This window comes from Carettochelys insculpta, chromosome 18 (genome assembly GCF_033958435.1).
Source record: "Carettochelys insculpta isolate YL-2023 chromosome 18, ASM3395843v1, whole genome shotgun sequence".
Lineage (NCBI taxonomy): Eukaryota > Metazoa > Chordata > Testudines > Carettochelyidae > Carettochelys > Carettochelys insculpta.
The window spans coordinates 12,967,568-12,986,367 of NC_134154.1; the positions used below are offsets into that span (position 1 = coordinate 12,967,568).

Consider the following 18,800-nt stretch of genomic DNA (forward strand, 5'->3'; position numbering starts at 1 on the left):
AGAGCACTCAATTTAAGACTTTCCAAATGTATAGCACTAAAAGGAAATTACCAGGGAGCGGGATTAAGAGCTGTTGCTCCCTGTATCCCAGCTAATAAGTGATGGAAGTAAGGAGGATTTCTGTAACCATTACTGCACATAAGGAGTACTAATTTTACATGTCCACCCTAGTTAGGTCAATAAGTCCTGGTCTGCACTGGGATTTAGTTACTGAAGTGGCTGTATCAGTTCAGGACTGTAGTATAGACATGATTTACACTCAGGCAGTGTAACTTGCACACATATACCTTTTTAGCTGATTGAAATCAGGCACTGCAACAGTTAGAGTTCCACTCATTTAAACTTGGCCTGCCTGTCCATTTACTGTCATAACAGCACAGTCATCCTTACAGAGGGGTAATCAGGCCAAAACCGAATGGTGTTAGGATCATATTCGCTACGTCACAACACCTGGAACGAGGAGCTGGGCTCCGCTGCACAGGATAGCACCTACTGCTGCTGCAAGATGAGGTCAGAGTGGGCTCACCCGTGCTCACCTCCTTCAGATTTAGGGAAATATTTCATTTAACACAATGACATTTCTCACAAATTTATGCCAGCAATGAATGAAAAGAGCTTTCCCAGAGTTCTGGGGAAGGAGGACAAAACTGACTGAAAGCTTTTGGCAGTTAACTTCCTCTCACCAAAAAAGTTAGTTTACATATATAGTCTGATCAATAAGAAACGGCTACACAAAACCATTGTCCAAGTTTTAGCGAAAGAATAATCATTTAGCACCTGAAATTTGAGGATTATGTTCCCTGCAAAACCGTCAATTTGTGTAACATTGAAACCAGATCAACTCTTTCTGATTACTAGGCTGTAACTATGACAACAAGATCCAGGAATGTATAACAAATATCATACAGTGTCAATAAAGTGTCAATAATCCAGCCTTTTACATGTAAATAGATAAAGAATAAGAATGACAGAGAAGACCTCTATCCGTGCTTTCGCTTCAGCTTTAAAATGTCTTCCACACTGGGAATGCTATCACTTCCCCATTTCCCAATAGAATAACTTAAAACAAAAGAGGGAGAAACAGAGAAAAAACCTTTTCAGAAAAAATCCTTTAAAACTGAATCTGCAACAGGGGGTGACCTTATTCAAGGTTTTTTTGGCTACTTTTTCCATTTCCATTTGTATTTTCATATACATCAAAATGTATAGGTCTGAGTTTTGCAAGGAAGACCACATAAGAACATACAAATGGCCATACTGGGTCAGACCAAAAGTCCATCCAGCCCAATATGCCTTCTGACAACATTGGCCAACGTTGGGTACCCGAGATGGAGCGAATAGAACAGGTAAGGATCAAACAATCTCTCTCCAGCCAGCTGTCTCCAGCTGCCGATAAACAGAGGCTAGGGACACCGTTCCTTAACCATCCTGACTTACAGACATTAATGGACATAACCTCCATGAATTTATCTAACTCTTTTAAAAATCCTGTTATAGTCCTAGCCTTCAAACCTTCTCTGGTAAGGAGTTCCCCCAGGTTGACTGTGCACTGTATGAAGAAGAATTTCCTTTTATTTGAACCTGCTGCCCATTAATTTCATTTGGTGACCCCTAGTTTTTATATAATGGGAACACATATATAACTCTTCCTTATTCGCCTTCTCCACACCCCTCATGATTTTATTGTCTCTATCATATCCCCCCTTAGTCTCCTCTTCTCTAAAATGAAAAGTCCTAGTTTATTTAATCTCTCTTCATATGGGCCCCTTTCCAAATCCCTAATCATTTTAGTTGCCCTTTTTTGAACCTTTTCGAATGCCAATATATCTTTTTTGAGATGAGGAGTATGCAGTATTCAAGATGTGGGAGCACTATGGTTTTACATAAAGGCATAAGATAGTCTCCGTCTTACTCTCTATCCCCCTTTTTTAACAATCCCTAATATCCTGTTGGCTTCTTTAACTGCTGCTACACACTGTGTAGATGTTTTCAGAGAATTATCCAGGACGATTCCATGATCTCTTACCTGAATAGTTCTAGCTAAATTAGCCCTGGTCGTGTTGTATGTCTAGTTGGGGTTATTTTTTCTGAAGTGCATTACTTTACATTTATCCACATTAAATTTCATTTGCCATTTTGTTGCCAATCACTTAGTTTTGTGAGATCTTTTTGAAGTTCTTAACAGTCTGCTCTGAGCAGTTTAGTATCGTCTGCAAAGTTCGCCACCTCACTGTTTAACCCTCTCTCCAGATCATTTGTGAATAAGTTTAATAAGACTGGTCCTAGGACTGACCTTTGGGGAACACCACAAGTTACCCCTCTCCATTCTGAACATTCACCATTTATTCCTACACTTTGTTTCTTGTCTGTTAGCCAGTTCTCAACTCATGAAAGAATTTTCCCAATAACTTAATTTACGTAAGAGCCTTTAGTGAGGAACTTTGTCACAGGATTTCTAGAAATCTAAGTACAGAAAACCCTTGAGAAATGCGCAATCAAGCTGCATGTGTCTCAGGTTAACACGACTGCTGCCCCAACAGGAGCAGGAAACCACTGCTGACAGGGGTGGCAACTGCAAATCAGGCTGCTGTCCTTGACAGGAGTGGGGAAACTGCTCCTGTCAGGGGCAGTAGCCTGACTCTTGCCACCCCTGACAGAACTGGCTCCCTGCTCCTGTCGGGGCAGCAGCTGCTCCTGTTGGGGCAGCAGCCACTCTGTCAAGGGCAGCAGCCACGAGTCAGGTGGGGAAAAACCACTCCTGAGAGGGACAGCAGCCTGACTTGCAGATGCTGCCCCTGACAGGCGTGGTTTCCTGTCATGGGCAGCTACCCTGAGTCAAGCTGCTGTCCCAGACAGACAGCCGCTTGCAGCGCTGGTGTAGCCTTAAGAACCAAGGCCGCCTGCTTTCCAAGAAAATAACCTAAAATTCACCAGAATAATCCCACTGAGTTATCAATCAGTTGGGGTTAGGAAAACCTCAGACCTCACACTTACAGGAGAAATGACAGTATGTAGAAAATATTACTAAAGAATTAAACATTGTGAACAAATAAGAACAGAAGAAGAATGAAGCCAGGGAGCGAACTAGAAAAGGAAACAAGAAAAGAGGCAGGAAAGGGAGAGAGGGAAAAACAGATCAGGAAACTGGAGGTCAGAAAAGAGGAGAGAGAACTGGCAAAAGAATAAAAAATGAACCAAACAAAAAACAGAATCAGAAAAACACATGGAGATAAAGGGGTGGGGGCAGACTGAAGACAGAGTGAAAACAACAGAAAATACATAGGTGAGATAAAGCATTGGCACCAGGAAAATGAAGTCTCAGAACATGCCCACCCCAAAGAGGAGAACTAGAAGCTAAGAGCTATGAAGTAGCAGGCTGCTCAGTGAATCACAATTCAAATACCATTTCTGCCTTCTATTATAGAAGCTGTCCAATTGTGTCTAGCTATGAATGGCAGACACCAGCCTAGTCTAAATACCTTGAAGCCACAATACTTAAGGGCAGTAAAAGCAAGCAGGACACACACTAGCCTAGAATAATTGAATAAAAGCAATAAAGTGAATTTAATCCTCAAGATAGATGAATCATCATGAGGAGACATGAAGACAACCACTTTCCAATCTCTTGCTGAACTACAGCATCTATTGAACTGTTCACAAAGACTTGCTAACAGAATCTTTGCAGTCACTAATCCTGCAGAGGACTGAATAGCTGTTGTGCTACTCCCTAGCTTAAATACTCCTTTAGGGTATAGATTGTTTGATGCAACTAGAAGGCATACAGAGAATACTGTAAGATAAGCCATCCATTCATAATGAATATTTTCACAAAGCAGTAAAGGATAGGAGCTAAACATTAAAAAACCCAAGGCATTAAATCAATGTCAGATTTGACTTGGTAAGAGCCTTGTTTGTTATAGTTACAGTAGAACAGTTTGAAATGTCTTCCTATTAAATAAGGTATTTTTAATAGGGAAACAGAAAATCAATAAACTAAAAGCACACTTGTCTTGATGTTCAGCTAATGCACATGTGGCCTGCAGCTATTGCATCTTGGAGCCTGATCTCATCAGCTCCCACACCTAAAGAGCTGTATGCAGTTTTGCAGCCATTTCAGCCCCAGGTATACAAGGGAGACAAGTAAGTTAGGTAATGTCTTTTGTTAGACCAACTTCTGCTGGTGAAGGAGATGAGCTTTCAAGCTCACATGGAGCTCTTCTTCAGGTGTCAGCCTCCCTCAGGCCTTCCAAGGAGAACAGCCTATAAGAAATCATAAAAGGCCAGCTGCTGACAGAATTGCTAGGCCCCTAGGCAAGATGGAGGGACAGCTTCAGGCCTCTGGATTGGGTGGAGTTTCCCATGGAAGGGACAGGGCTGGGGGTTGGCCTCCCTTCAGTGCTGCCTGGCCCAGACCACTTAGTGCTCCTGCAGCAATTTAAAGAGGCTAGGACTCTGGCCAGCTGAGAGACCTGGGCCTTTTTAAAACCACCAGGCCCCAAGGTAGGTAACCTTTTGGTCCCCTTGTCTGGTGGCCCATCCTTCCAGTCAATACGTCCCACTATGGGAAGATGCACTTTTGAAGAGGTCATACAGCACTCATGGTCAGAGATCCCACTTCTCTCCTTGAAGGAGAGTCCTGTCCTGTCCTGTCCTTCAAGCAGAATTCCACCCCAGAGGTGGCTCCATTAAAACAGTGGATGAAGTATGTAAGGAGTTACTGTAATAAAAACACACCAGATATTGGGATTTTTCTTTTTCATGCCTCACTGTACTTTCCAGGAGGAGCTGAAATGAACAAAAATAGCTCAGCTTGGAACAGCTAATGTGACGAAAGACTCAGATTTTAAAGAGGAAAAATATCATTTTGAAAAATACTTGCTAAAGCATCACCACCAATAGCGGCTGAGAACACGCTTCTGTCCAAGAAAGGGTTATCGACACGATACAAGGCTGAGGGCTGCTAGCATAACTGACAAACAGCAACTCTATCTGGAAACACGGGGAGTTTGAAAGTTCCTATTTTTTACTTCTTTGAAAGTTTCCTGCTGTTTACTTCCTCTGCAGCTTCCTTTGACAGACACTCCCTCCCTGCTTTATAGAAAATACGTTATGAATATAAACATGCATAACTCAGAAATGTTTTGGCAAAAATATGGCTTGTAATTGGTCATTTTAATGTTATAACCTGCTGAATCTGTAAATCTCATTTCTCCGCATCAGTCTTTTAGATGAAGTTACAAATCCTGTCTACATCAGGGATCAGCAAAACCCTTCTGAGGCAGAGTGCCGAAATTTGACTTTTTGACATTCCTGTACAGTGGCAGTGATACTTCATTAATAAATAAAGGTGCAGCATTTTACCGCTTAGGTGGTGGCTGGTAGCACTAGCTGCCCTTTTGTTAGTTCACAGACAGCCTGGCTTTGAGCAAGCTCCTGGCTGCATGGGGGAGGAGAGGTGGGGCTGAGCTTCAGCCTTGTGTGCTGATGAAAATCAGCTCGCATGCCACTCTTGGCATCCATACTGGGGGGTTGCTGACCCCTGATCTGTATATCTGTGTTTCAAATGTTTATCTCTGTGAAGACCTCAAGAGGAGGAGTGGCTACCCTATTGTGACAGCATGACTTGTCAGGTGCTAGCAGTACTTAATTAATAAATGGGTGCCAAACCACATTTGAAGAACTTTGCTGTCTACCTTCAGACCAACAAATAAGCAATGTCTGATTGCTTAAAAAAAAGAGACAGGTGATGTCACTCGTGACAATCTCCATTTTGGAGTATTCTTTTACACAAAGAGAACAGCGAAATTCCCTCCACGGGGCAAAGGTATAAAGAGGGCCCTGGGGTTCCTCCATCGTTGTCTTTAGCCTGCCTTGGAAATTGCCTGATACAGGCTAAGGAGAAACGGTTGTGCTTTCCAGTATACTGGAGACCAAGGTCAGGATAGGATCTTTTCTGACCTGAAGCTTTCACCTGATATAAAAGGCATCTGTTTATGGTAAGACCTCACATATGGTAAGAACTTACAAGTAACTAGATTCTTAGTGGAACATAATTAGCTAAATGTTTTGTTTACTGTGGTAACTCCCTTGGATCTGTTTGTTTTCTTATAATCACTTAAATCCTACTGTTTTGCTTAATAAAAACTCCTTTGTTTATAATCATGCCCAGTGTAAGTTATTACCTGGAGAGGGCTACCGCTGTGCCCATCTCCCTTGCACCGATAAAGGGGGCTTGCCTAATGAGTCCTCCCTGTGCAAATCTTTTGCACAGAGAGAAACTGACTGACTTCAGATATTGATCCCTTCTGGGGGTTGATTTCCCAGGTGTTGTGGCCTAGAACTGCATCCTCCATGAGCTGTAGTAAATAAGTGTCTGCACTGGGGTTGTAACTCCAACTCTGTGCATTGGCTGGGGGAAACCAGAGGATCTGGCCCAGCAGGACAGGGTGGTGAGAAGCCCCAAAGAGCAGGAAGGAGGATATCAGTGGCTTGATCAGCACAAAGAGAAACATCCCAAGGGGGTCTTCTGTGACTGCATCCCACCACAATTCCCCTGCATTTTTTCAAACCTATGTCTTTTTCAAAATATATATATTGCTATATCCCCTCCATGCAAGGATTATTTCAAACTATGGAGTAATATCCAGAGAAACCAGCTCAGGATTGTGGGCTTCTCCTTGTAGACACTGTAAAAATACATGTAAAGACATGGTTCCTACCCCAAAGAGCTTCAAATCTAGGATTTCATGGCACTTTCACAGACATTAAAACTTTAGTCTCTTAACACTTGTGAACCAGGTATATTCCCCATTTTACTAATAGGAAAATGAGGCACAGAGATAATCAAATCATCCAAGATCACACACGCAGCCTGCTGCAGAGTCAGAAACAGAGCTCATGTCTCAACTACCACTTATGTGTTTTAACTAGTAGGCTGCTCTTTCTTAGATGATACAAAAGGGGTTTCAATAATTTTGATCGACATTTAGCACACATTTTGATATGACAAACTATGTCCCCCAAACAATCCTTCATTGATAAGCAATGAGAAAACTATAAACCAGACACACACATTAATTTTCTGTTAATGGGAGACATTTACCAAGGTAATTATTCATGTTTCTGAAGTAAAAGAAAAGGACAAGGAACGCTGTGTTTTTGTTTTGAAAGTGCTGTTGCTATTACCTTTTAAACAACAGACAAACAAGGCATTAAATGGCTTATGAACAGTTGCCACTATTGCTAATGCTCTTCTGTGAGTACTTGGTACATACAGAACCCTACATTAATTATACTCTGTCTTCCAAACAGTATGTTCTACACACAACATCTACATCATGATAAAGCAGAACAGTCAGACTGAGCAGAGGCAAATATATATTTTAATATATAATTAATAATGGCCACGCAAATGGCCATTTCGAAGTTTACTAATAAAGCACTGAAATGCATATTCAGCGCTTCATTAGCACGCGGGCGGCCATGGCACTTAGAAATTGACGCGCCTCGCCGCTGCATGGCTCGTCCCGACGGGGCTCCTTTTCGAAAGGACCCCGCCTACTTCGAAGTCCCCTTATTCCCATGAGCTGAGGTCTGCTTATGCTACTACAATAAATGTTGCTTTTTCTGGATCATCTTGTCAGAATGAGGTTATTTATTACGGTAAATAATGTCTTACCTTCTCAGATCTAACTTGACAGTAGCTCCATGTGACATATGATTGAGAACTCTGTAATGATAAGTCAAAACATAATCAGTATCTACTGAGCCAGAATGGAAAACCATTAACAAAAAATTCAGATATGTTTCACCACATTTTAAATACAAGTACATTGTAGCTCATTAGCATGAAGCTCCTCTTCATGTTATTGCTTAGTCATCACTGTTGCTCAAATGACTCATAAAAGGAAAAATGTATTATACATACTGTCTGGTTCTAGGTTCAGCAGCTTTAAAAAAAAAAACAGAAGCAAAGAAGACCAATTTAAACAACGCAGAAAAATCCTGTCAGTACCTAAAATAGTGCCCAAAAATGTTAACTCTCTTAAACAAACAATGCTGGTTTCATGCTATTTTAGAAAAAATAATCCCTCCCAGATACAATGCAGACATGTGCTCAAGTTTGTTACTGCATTTTAGGAGCCCACTTTCTTAATATTAAAACACTATTTCTCCTGATTCTAGGTGAGGTATTGGCAATTTTATCCTGATTGATGTATACATCTGGAGGGACTGTCCCCTGGTTTTAGTTTGCATGTATGAAACATGTAAGCAGCATTTATCTACTTTCATTTATATTTAATTTTGCCCCATTTTGTCAGAGAATGCAGACCTGATTTTGAGCCCTCTGAAAAAAACAGTAGAACTTTCATGGACTAGAAGGCAAACCGGATTAGGGCCCATTTTTGCATCGTGGGATTTCTGTTGCCATGGTAAAAGGCTCAAGAGCTAATAAAACTGAACTGTTAAGCTCTATACAGTACATAAATAACTAAGGCAAAATTTTCAAACTCTACCATCCTACATGGGGGAAGGGAAAGAGGAAAAACTACATAAATATTTTAACATGTTAATATAATAAGCGCTTTCATACAAGTTGTGGGTCTTTTTAAAAAGATGGAGCCAATCCTTTTCCTCTTTACTCAGACAAGTAGGTTAGTAGCCCTACTGATTTCAAGGGGACTATTCATGCCAACACAGAAAATAAAATTTGAATCTCTGCTCCTTATCAAATTAAGCAAAGCCATTAGGCATTATGCCATGTAACTACACTATGGCTGTGTCTACACTACCACCTTCCTTCGAAGGAAGGATGGTAATTAGGGTGTTGGGAATTTACTAATGAAGTGCTGCTGTGCATAGGCAGCACTTCATTAAGCAAATTCCCCCCCTATGGCAACTTCGAAGTTTTAAACTTCTAAGTACCAGCATGTGTCTAGCTGTGGTGCACCCACTGGTACTTCAAAGTGCTGGGGCAACTTTGAAGTCGCCTTTCTCCTCAAAATTTTGAGGAGTAAGCTTATCACTTTTATTTTCCAGATTTTATCCATCACCTTCAAACTCACTCTTGTTTTCGCTATGCTAGTTGCTATTTCCTTCTTATAGTCTAGATCACACGTTTTGTTCTCCCCAGATATGTGAAATTTACTACGTTCTCTAGTTCGATCCCATCTACACTTATCTTCCTTCCTACTTCCTTATCTCCCAATACCATTATTTCTATCGATGTTCATAATCAGTCCATACCACTTTAGCACCTGCATCGTTCTCGGTAACTTCTCTTCATCTTCTTCAAACAGTAACTACATCATCTGCAAACCTCAAGTTGTCGATTCTCATCCTGTATACAGATATCCCTTCTACCTCTTCCTTGATCTTGTCCATCGTTCTCTCTCTCTCTCTAGGTGCACAATATCGGATCTTCTTGTCTTGTACCTCTACTCATTCTAAACCAATTTCACAACTCTCTGCATGTTCTCACCGAAGACTCCGCATTGTCGTTGCAGTGGCACCCAAAGGAGATGGCGATCAAAGACAAGAACGACAAGGTGCTCGTGAACAAGGAGAAAGCTGTGTAGCGATAAACAAGATATTGCACCAATATGTACAAAGCACAGCTGCATCCAAATGTCTCAGCGGGACTGAACGAAGGACCGAAAGAGATATTTCAACTGGCCCTCGAGAGCTAGACCAATATTTTGAAGGAGGAAGTAGAAAGAGCAGTGAAATGACTAAAGAACAACAAGAGCCCTGGAAATCACAGGATCATGGGAGAGATGATCAAATATGGTGCAGAAAGTATGATTCAGGAAATACACTGACTATGTCATAAATATGGCATGGAGAGAAGGGAAGGCACCTAAGGAATGGACAAGATCCATGCTAGGGAAAATACACAAGAAACTAAGAACATTAGCATGCAAGAACTACAGAACAATTTCCCTAACAAGTCATCTAGAGAACATGCTGATGATGATGCTGAGGGAGAGACTGAGATTGCAGATAGAAGACCATCTAGCGGATAAGCAAGTGGGATTCAGGAAGGACAGAAGTACCATATAGCAGATATTGACTCTAAGACTGATAGCAGAGAAAGCTCGAGGAAAGAACAAGAACATCTACAATTGTTTTGTTGATTTTCAGAAGGCATTTGGCAATATAGATCAGAAAGTGACTTGGGCAGTGTTGGAGTCGTCCAGCATGGATAGCAGACTGATATGGTTGCTAAAGAATAACTGGTAGAGTAGCCCTGATTTAATCGAAATGTGAGCACAATACATAATACACATATCTAAAGCACAAGTATTAAGAAAATTTAATTCCTTCTTCCTCCCTCTCTCTTCACAAACTGATTTAACTTTTTTTAAAAAGTAAGTTCAGTAGACTCACCCTTGTGCATTACCCTAATTTGTTAGCATGTAAGATGTAAAGGAGGAAGAGATATTGTAGTACAGAAACACACTTTAATTTTGTCTTTCAGAAAGTTTATACTAAGGCCCAGAAAAATATTTTTAAGATAACTAACTGCCTTTAGTGTCCTTTGAGCCCAAGTTCAGAAAGTGTTTTTTGACAAGGATGACCTTTATGGTAAGATTAAAGCATATTTTGCCACCATCTGGAATTAGCAAGAAGAAATTCCATCAGGAAGGAAAGGGATCATATTTGAAATTCCTTTCATTCTGCTGGAGCAATCTCCCAACTTTCAGAAACTATTTAAGCCATGAAAGGTGGTTCACACTAAGATTCCCAAAGGGATTAAGTGAAATGGAAGGGGAGCCAGCAGGCTCAAGACACAAGTTACACATACCTAACTTTCTTTTTGATAATTCATGAGGCATAAAATTGCCTCATATATTATTTGGCTTTGGACCAAAACAAGTCTAATTTGCCACTACAAGAGCAAAACAAATCTACGTGTAGTATACAAAAGTGACATGTCATCTGCTCGTTTCAAGGATTTTAGGATTAAAATACTAATTTATTTTTAAGAAGCATGTTATGAAACATTCTACCAAGTCTTTCAATTTCAAATAGCACCTGCCTAACTCATCCACTTCCCAGGCTCCCAAAGAAGGCATTGTGCAGTGTACTTCTTATTTGATGTTCCAAGCTATGCGCTCCATCCTGTACGTTCTCTGCATAGAATTGCCAATAAGAAAGGCATGCAGAAGGAGGCCCTACAAGAGCTCAAGGTGTCTCCACGCCAGTGCACTGTTTTGCCTGCCTGTACTGCAGACCTGCAGACGTTATGAGAGTTAGAATCCTGAGTGAAGGCTGAAGGATCAGGTCTTAAGTGAGTATGCACTCAACTTCATAAGGACTCTCCAGCTGGGAAACAAATTTTGGGGATCTATTTTTTTAATTCAATATGCAAGGAAGCATTGGTGAGAGAATACAGTTTGTAAGCCAACCAAAAAACATCAGCACTTAGCTATGGCAACTTTGTCATACAGTTCCAACAAGAGACTGTTTTACTTATTGTTTTGATTGGAACTTTAATCTGTATTACAATGCATTTGTATCCTGAAGGATGAGTAAAAATGCTATGAGATTTCACATTTCTCACCTCTAATTTCCAGAAATTTGTACTACAAGTTAAAAGGATGTATTTTCTATCAGCCAATCCTACAAATTGCACTTAGACTTAGTTACTCTGAGTTCTTTCTAGTCCACAAATCATCAACTCTAATATAGATTCTGCTGGTTAAATTTTGCCCTCCCTTATGCATGTGCAAATTAATTATTTTCAAAGGGATTGCATACATGCAAATGAAGGCAGAATTTGGCCCTGCAGTTAGAATGGAACATTGATCCTGCAACATGCTCAAGCACCTCCTGTTTTCAATGGAAACATGGAGTACTCAATACCTCCCAGGAAGACCTCAGCACTTTAAATAAGTGGACCTGTGTGTAGATGAAACAATTCAGCACAGAAAGCACGATCACTCAATTTAATATGATGATTAAAGTGCTAATGTTGCTAGGAATACATGAAAGAAGCCTGATTCTCCTTGGTCTTGTGATTTGTGTAGGCTTACATCTGACCTATCTGAGTTTAAAACATATTATTAAATCAGAATAGTAGCATTTAAAACCCACTTAGAACAGGAGCAAGCAAATATACAAGATGCAAAGCAGTGGAGAACTGCTCCAAGTACAATGATGCTGCATCTGGGAGTGAGTTTCCCAGCCTCTGTAGATAGACCTGCAATGTGATATGGATGTTGCATCTCAAGCTCTCAACCCACCTGATCCCCTGGGCTTGAAACCCTGAGCTGCAGTTTAAAATGCAATGCCTTGCTGCTATATTTAGTGTTGGCTGGATTCTCCCTATCCAGGCTAGGAGGCTCACTCCAAGCTGCAGTACAGCTACACCCGGAAGACCTGATCAGTAAGATCTCTTCTACACATGTTGCGTGGGTTTAACCATATAACTTGTATAACTGCTTAATTTTGTCAAATCAATGCAACTTTATGGCCGCGTCTACACTACCCCTCCCTTTCAGAAAGGGCATGTAAATGCTGTGGATCGGAAATGCTAATGAAGCACTGATATGAATATTCAGCACCTCATTTGGATAATGTCAGCCACTTGGAGTGTGAAAAGTGCTGCTTTCGAATTGAAAAGTAGCAGTGTAGATGAGGTTCCTTCAAAAGGAAACCCCGATTTCAAAAGCACCCTTCTTCACAAAAAACATTGGGAAAAAGGGTGCTTTTAAGTTGGGGTTTCCTTTCAAAGGAACATCATCTACACAGCTAGTTTTCTATTTGAAAGCAGCACTTTCGATGTGCTGTGTGGCTGCCATTATGCAAATGAGGTGCCAGATATTCATATCAGCACCTCATTAGCATTTTCTATCTGCGGCATTTACATGCCCTTTCCAAAAGGGGGGTTAGTGTAGATGTAGCCTACGTGTGAACACTACACCAGTTTCAAAATGGCTTATATTAGTTTAGCATGCCGCTGTTAATCACACTGGCTGCGTCTACATGTGCCAGCTACTTCGAAGTGGCCACGCCAACTTCGAAATAGTGCCCGTCACGGCTACACATGGCATGCGCTATTTCGAAGTTGACATTGACGTAAGGCGGTGAGACGTCGAAGTCGCTACCCCCATCAGGAGATGGGAATAGTGCCCTACTTCAACGTTCAACATCGAAGTAGGGAACGTGTAGTCGTTGCATGTCCCGCAACATCGAAATAGTGGGGTCCGCCATGGCGGCCATCAGCTGAGGGGTTGAGAGACGCTCTCTCCAGCCCCTGAGCTCGATGGTCACTGCGTGCAGTGGCCCCTTAAAGCTCCCCGCCCCCTGCCTTCCTGTGCAGGAAGCTGAGAGAGCGTGCAGGCGGCAGCCCAGCCATGCGGCCAGCCTGCACGCTCCTCTGCAGCCAGAACAGCCGCCCACCACTGCAATGGCCGACCCCCAGCCCCCAAAGCACCCCCACGGCACCCCCCCCAAGGGGAGCCAGGGCTCCCAGACCAGCAGCCAGGCTGGGAAGTGGCAGCGGGGCCCCTCCTGGACGGAGGCTGAGCTTCGGGACCTGCTGGGACTCTGGAGTGAGGAGGAGGTGATCCAGGTAATGCAGAGCAAGAGGCAGAACGTGGATGCGTTCGCTCGGCTGGCCGAGGGCCTGGCCGCCCGGGTTCACCCTGCCCGCACTCTGGATCATGTCCGCAGTAAAGTGAAGGAGCTGCAGCAGGGTGACGCCCGGGCCTGGGATGCAGCCGGCCGATCTGGGGCCACCCCCATCACTTGCCCCTTTTTCAGGGAGCTCAGGGACATCCTGGGCCCCCGGCATACCTCCTCCCGTCCGGACACACTTGATACATCGGCCGACGAGCCCCAGCAGGCCCCGGAAGTGGAGTCCACCCTGGAGGTAAGTCCCGCACCCCGGGGGCCCCCCCAGGAGCCCACCCCTGGGGCACCGGAGGAGGAGAAGGGGCGTCATCCTCCAGTGACGAGGGGCTGCGGATTATGTTGCCCTCGAGGAGCTCCGGCCAGGCGTCCGCCCACCGGGTGGCCCCCAACCATGGGAGCGGACCATCAGGTATGTACCCCCCAGGTGTGCACCCCCAGGGTTGAGGGGAGGGGGTAACAGATATGACCACGGCCCTCCACATGCCCAGATGACCATGGCCCCAAGGATAGCAGTGGCATGTCCCTCAGAAGAGTGCATCAGCCCCTGCCCCCCAGCACAACAGTGCCATGCCCCATCCCCGGGGGTTGGGGGGAGCGGAACCTAGGGTCCCCCAGGGGGAGGGGGTGGGACACCCATCATCATCAGCATCTCCCGGGGATGGGGATGGGGAACCTGCGGCAGTGGGGTGGGGGGACAAGGGCCATGGCTCGGGGCCCACACTAATGGATGTCTCCACTCTTCTTCCCCCCATGTTCCACAGCTGCACCATCGGAAGGACCAGAGAGCACCGGCGAGGTGTCAGTGGTCCCGGAGAGCCCACCGGGACCATCACTCCAGGCCAGCCCCTCGGCAGAAGACCAACCAGCCCCACGGCGGGGACGACAGCAGACCCAGCACCACCACTGGACGGCGACGGACCCCCAGCTGCTGGAGATCCACCATCGGCAGCTGGAGGTCGCCGAGCAGCGTCTGCGGGTGGACAAGCGGCGCCTTGAACTGCAGGAGCGAGCGCTGGCCTGGCGCCAGGAGGCATGGGGGGCCTTCATGCGTACGTTCGAGCATATCGCGGACTACCTGACCCCCCATGCCGCGCCGGCCGCCGCTCTGCCCGCCCTGCCTGCTCCACCCGCTGCTCCACCCGCTGCTCCATCCAACGTCGCACCGCCATCCGCCACCGAGGGCCCTTCCACCAAGGGGGACTTGGGGCCAGCTGACACCCGCCGGCCTTATCTCCCAGTCCTCCCGGCCCCCAGCCAGCCCCGGCCAGGGCTGAGGCCGAGGCGTGGATCGTGGCCGCCCACCCCCAGCACTGGATATTAGGGGGTGTGGGGCCCAGGACGTGGCCCCCCCCTCCTCCTTTGTATATATTCCCCTCAGTTTTATGTTAGTTTGTAAATAGTTTCTATTAGACCCCTGTTGTTATGTTGTTGTTATAATGCTGATACCTGCCCCCCGGTGTACATAGTTCTCCCCTTCCTTGTCTTCTCCTTTTTTTCTTTCATCTTATTAGACTTATAATATATATATAAGTAATATTTATTCGGCCTGTAAATAGTTAGTTAAGATATTAATAAGGAGAATTCAACATAGATCTGGTTTTATAAACAAATGTCTGTTTTTATTTTCAAGAAAGGTGGGGGGGGGTGCTCTTGGGTGTGTGCGTAGGGGCAGGGAGTGTTGTGGAGGACGGGGGGGCAGTGGGGGGCCTGCCACCGTTCACCCCGCGGCCTCATCGAAATGGGCCCGCAGGGCATCCCGGACCCAGGTCCCTTCAGGGTCCACCTGGAGACTGGGGGCAGCGGGTGGCTGCACATCGGCCCTGCCGGCCTCCACAGCCCAGCCCTGAAAGAAGGCCTCCCCCTTGCTCTCGACGAGCTTGTGGAGGGTGCTGCACGCGCCCACAATCTGGGGGATGTTGGTGGGGCCCGCATCCAGGCGGGTGAGGAGACACCTCCAGCACCCTTTGAGGCGCCCAAATGTGTGCTCCACCACCTGGCGTGCGTGGTTCAGGCACTGGTTGAAGCGCTCCTGGCTGGCTGACAGGTGGCCCATGTAAGGGTGCATGAGCCAGGGCCGGAGGGGGTATGCCGCATCTGCAATGACGCAGAGGGGCATGGTGGTGTCCCCCACAGGGATCTCCCGCTAGGGGATGTAGGTCCCCACCTCCAGCCGGCAGCACAGGCCTGAGTTCCGGTATACCCAAGCGTCGTGGGTGCTGCCAGGCCAGCCCACATAAATGTCCAGGAAATGGCCCCGGCTGTCCACCAAGGCCTGGAGGACCACTGAGTGGTAGCCCTTCCTGTTTAAGTAGTGTCCTCCACTGTGCTCTGGGGCGCGGATGGGGATGTGGGTCCCATCCAGAGCCCCAAAGCAATTGGGGAAGCCCAGGGTGGCAAAACCCGCGATGGCGGCATCCGGGTCCCCAAGCCTCATGAGCCTGTGGAGGAGCAGGGCGTTGATGGCGCGGACAACCTGCAGGGGAAGCACATGGGAGAGCACCAATGAGGGGTGTGCAGGGTGTGTGTGGCCCTCCCCTGCCAGGGCTCTCCTCCCCTGCCAGGGCTGCCTCCCCCTTCCCCCCGTGGGTCCTCTTACCTCCATGAGGACAGCCCCGACGGTGGCCTTGCCGACGCCAAACTGCTGCCCCACGGATCGGTAGCTGTCTGGAGTGGCCAGCTTCCAGACAGCGATGCCGACCTGTTTCTCCACACTGAGGGCACGCCGCATGAAGGTGTCCTGGTGCCTCAGTGCAGGGGTGAGCCACTGGCATAGCTCCAGAAACGTCTTCCGGCTCATGCGAAAGTTCTGGAGCCAGCGGTCGTCGTCCCACTCTCCGAGCACCAGCCGCTCCCACCAGTCGGTGCTGGTGGGGTAGCTCCACAGCCGGCGGCATATGAGGTGGTGGGGGGAGCGGGGTGCTGCAGGGTTGGGGGTTGTGTCCTCCTCCCCTGCAGGCAGCTCCTCCTCTGTGGCAAGGATGTGCTCAGCTGCCTCCTGCATGGCATGGAGCAGGGAGAGCACTGCTCCTACAGGGGTGGCTGGGTGGACCTCTGGCTGCTGCTGCTGCTGCTGCTGAGGGTCCATGACTGCGTCGCTCGAGGTGTGCGTGCCTATGGCTCTTCAGACCGCGTGCTGTGCAGGCTGCATGTGTCTGGGAGGGGCCCTTTAAGGGAGCAGCTAGCTGTTGCCCTGGAAGCGCTAGTCGGCCCTGTGACCCTGTCTGCAGCTGTTCCTGGCACCCTTATTTCGATGTGTGCTACTTTGGCGTGTAGACGTTCCCTCGCAGCACCTATTTCGATGTGGTGCTGCCCAACGTCGACGTTGAACATCGACGGCACCAGCCCTGAAGGACGTGTAGACGTTATTCATCAAAATAGCCTATTTTGATGTCGCTACATCGAAATAAGCTATTTCGATGTAGTGTTCACGTGTAGACGTAGCCATTATTATTTAAATAACACAGACAAAGTAAGCCTATGTAAATTAGGATGTAAACGATGTAAATCTAGGTTTTAAATGGGATAGTATCTGCACACAAAGTTGTACTGGCATAACACACATAATGCAATATCACACTTTCAATTAAACCAGTGCAACTTCTGTTTTGACCAAAACTAAGGTGGTGCCATTTTTGCTTAGTCACTTTTCTAAATAGAGCTGCTATTAAGTACAAAATAATTTCATTACAATAAACTTCCTAATGTGAATGCACTTACAAAATTACAAAAAACTTCCTAATGTGAATGCACTTTCAAAGCTATCCTTTAAAAAGTCCATTAAGTCTGACAACCTACAGACTAAGTATGCCATTTGACATGTTATCAAACCCTCAGCAACAGAGCTTCCATCACAAAAAGCTTACCCAGTCTTGTTTAACTGTGCTGTCATTACAACTATAACTCTTTAGATCAAGTGTAAAGTCAAACCAAAGTACCACACAACATTCATACCCGTCTTTTTACTTTCTACTTTTTCAAAACAGAGCTGTATGGAAATGTGTGATACAGGAACACATAGGAACAGGGACAGATGTGCCTGACTGAATGGGAAAGGCGTGGGGTCAACCAGGGTCTGCATGGGGAGGCCCCCCAACTCCCTAATATTCTTTTGCTCGCCTCCAAAAACCTGTCCCATAGGTTTCCCACCCACACCCAACAACCCTCCAGGTTCATTCTTAGGCACCTTCCTTTTTCCTTAGCTCTTCTGTTACTCCTGATGTACCCAAGCCCTTGCACTGGTTCTGAGGGGTGTGGGAAATACGTTTCTGTATTGTAATGTAAACTGATTACCCATATTGATTACCTACATTAATATGCCTAAGGAATCTATTGTCAGCACAAATTACTTAACTCTTTTTTTGGTCTGTATTGTTGACAGGTATTGACACATAGATTACCAATATAATTGAAACTGGCATGATTATAGTGTGTTATGTTGACAAATAAATATGCAACCTTTTTAACCGGTGGCACAATTTCTTTGATTTTTTTGGTCAGAACATCCTCCTCCATCCTAAATATAAAATATGTGTGGCGACAGTGTATGTCAAGTTGTATGACGTTACTGAGACATGCTCCAAATTTAGTAAAACTGGCACAAACCAGTTCATCAGACACAAAGGCACACAGGCACCTCAGCCAGGTTTCAGCCAAATGATATGGAACATCACTGGAATAAGTGAGCATTCTTTGTCAGGAAGAGTGGTGTGAGTGAGAAATTTACATTTTGGCAACGGAACAGCTGGCGGTTCCCATGTAAACAGACACAAGTAGGCAATTAATAGATTAAAAAGTATTTGCCTCTGAAGATCCCACTTTTTCAAACAGGAAGAGATTTGGTCTCCCCAGTTTCCCACACTCCATCCACAAAGTCCGATCTCCCAGTATTCCAACCTATACAGCTGACTTACTGTCTTTATGACAAAGTTAATTTCATCCCACATATGGAAAAGTGAATGTACCAGTCTAATATCTACACTACATACATCTAAAACACGAAGAACTTTCAGAAAATTCAAAACACACTCCAGGGTAAAGAGGAAATAGGTACTTAGAACACACCTTGGTCTCCACATCCCCCATTTTAACATTCTGAGGTTTGTCAACCAAACAGAAGAAGGAATAGCAAGAAGGAGCTATTCTAACATTTAACCTCTTAA

General features: G+C 45.4%; 1 protein-coding gene across 8 annotated transcripts in view; it reads right to left on the reverse strand.

Moving 5' to 3' along the window:
• Nucleotides 1-18,800, reverse strand: part of ARVCF (ARVCF delta catenin family member) — a 529,785-nt gene that overhangs the window by 441,177 nt on the left and 69,808 nt on the right. For all 8 annotated transcript variants that reach the window (XM_075012627.1, XM_075012629.1, XM_075012624.1 and 5 more), the window contains one exon: nt 7,679-7,729. The gene's annotated coding sequence lies outside the window, so the exon portion shown is untranslated. The remainder of the gene's footprint in view (nt 1-7,678; nt 7,730-18,800) is intronic.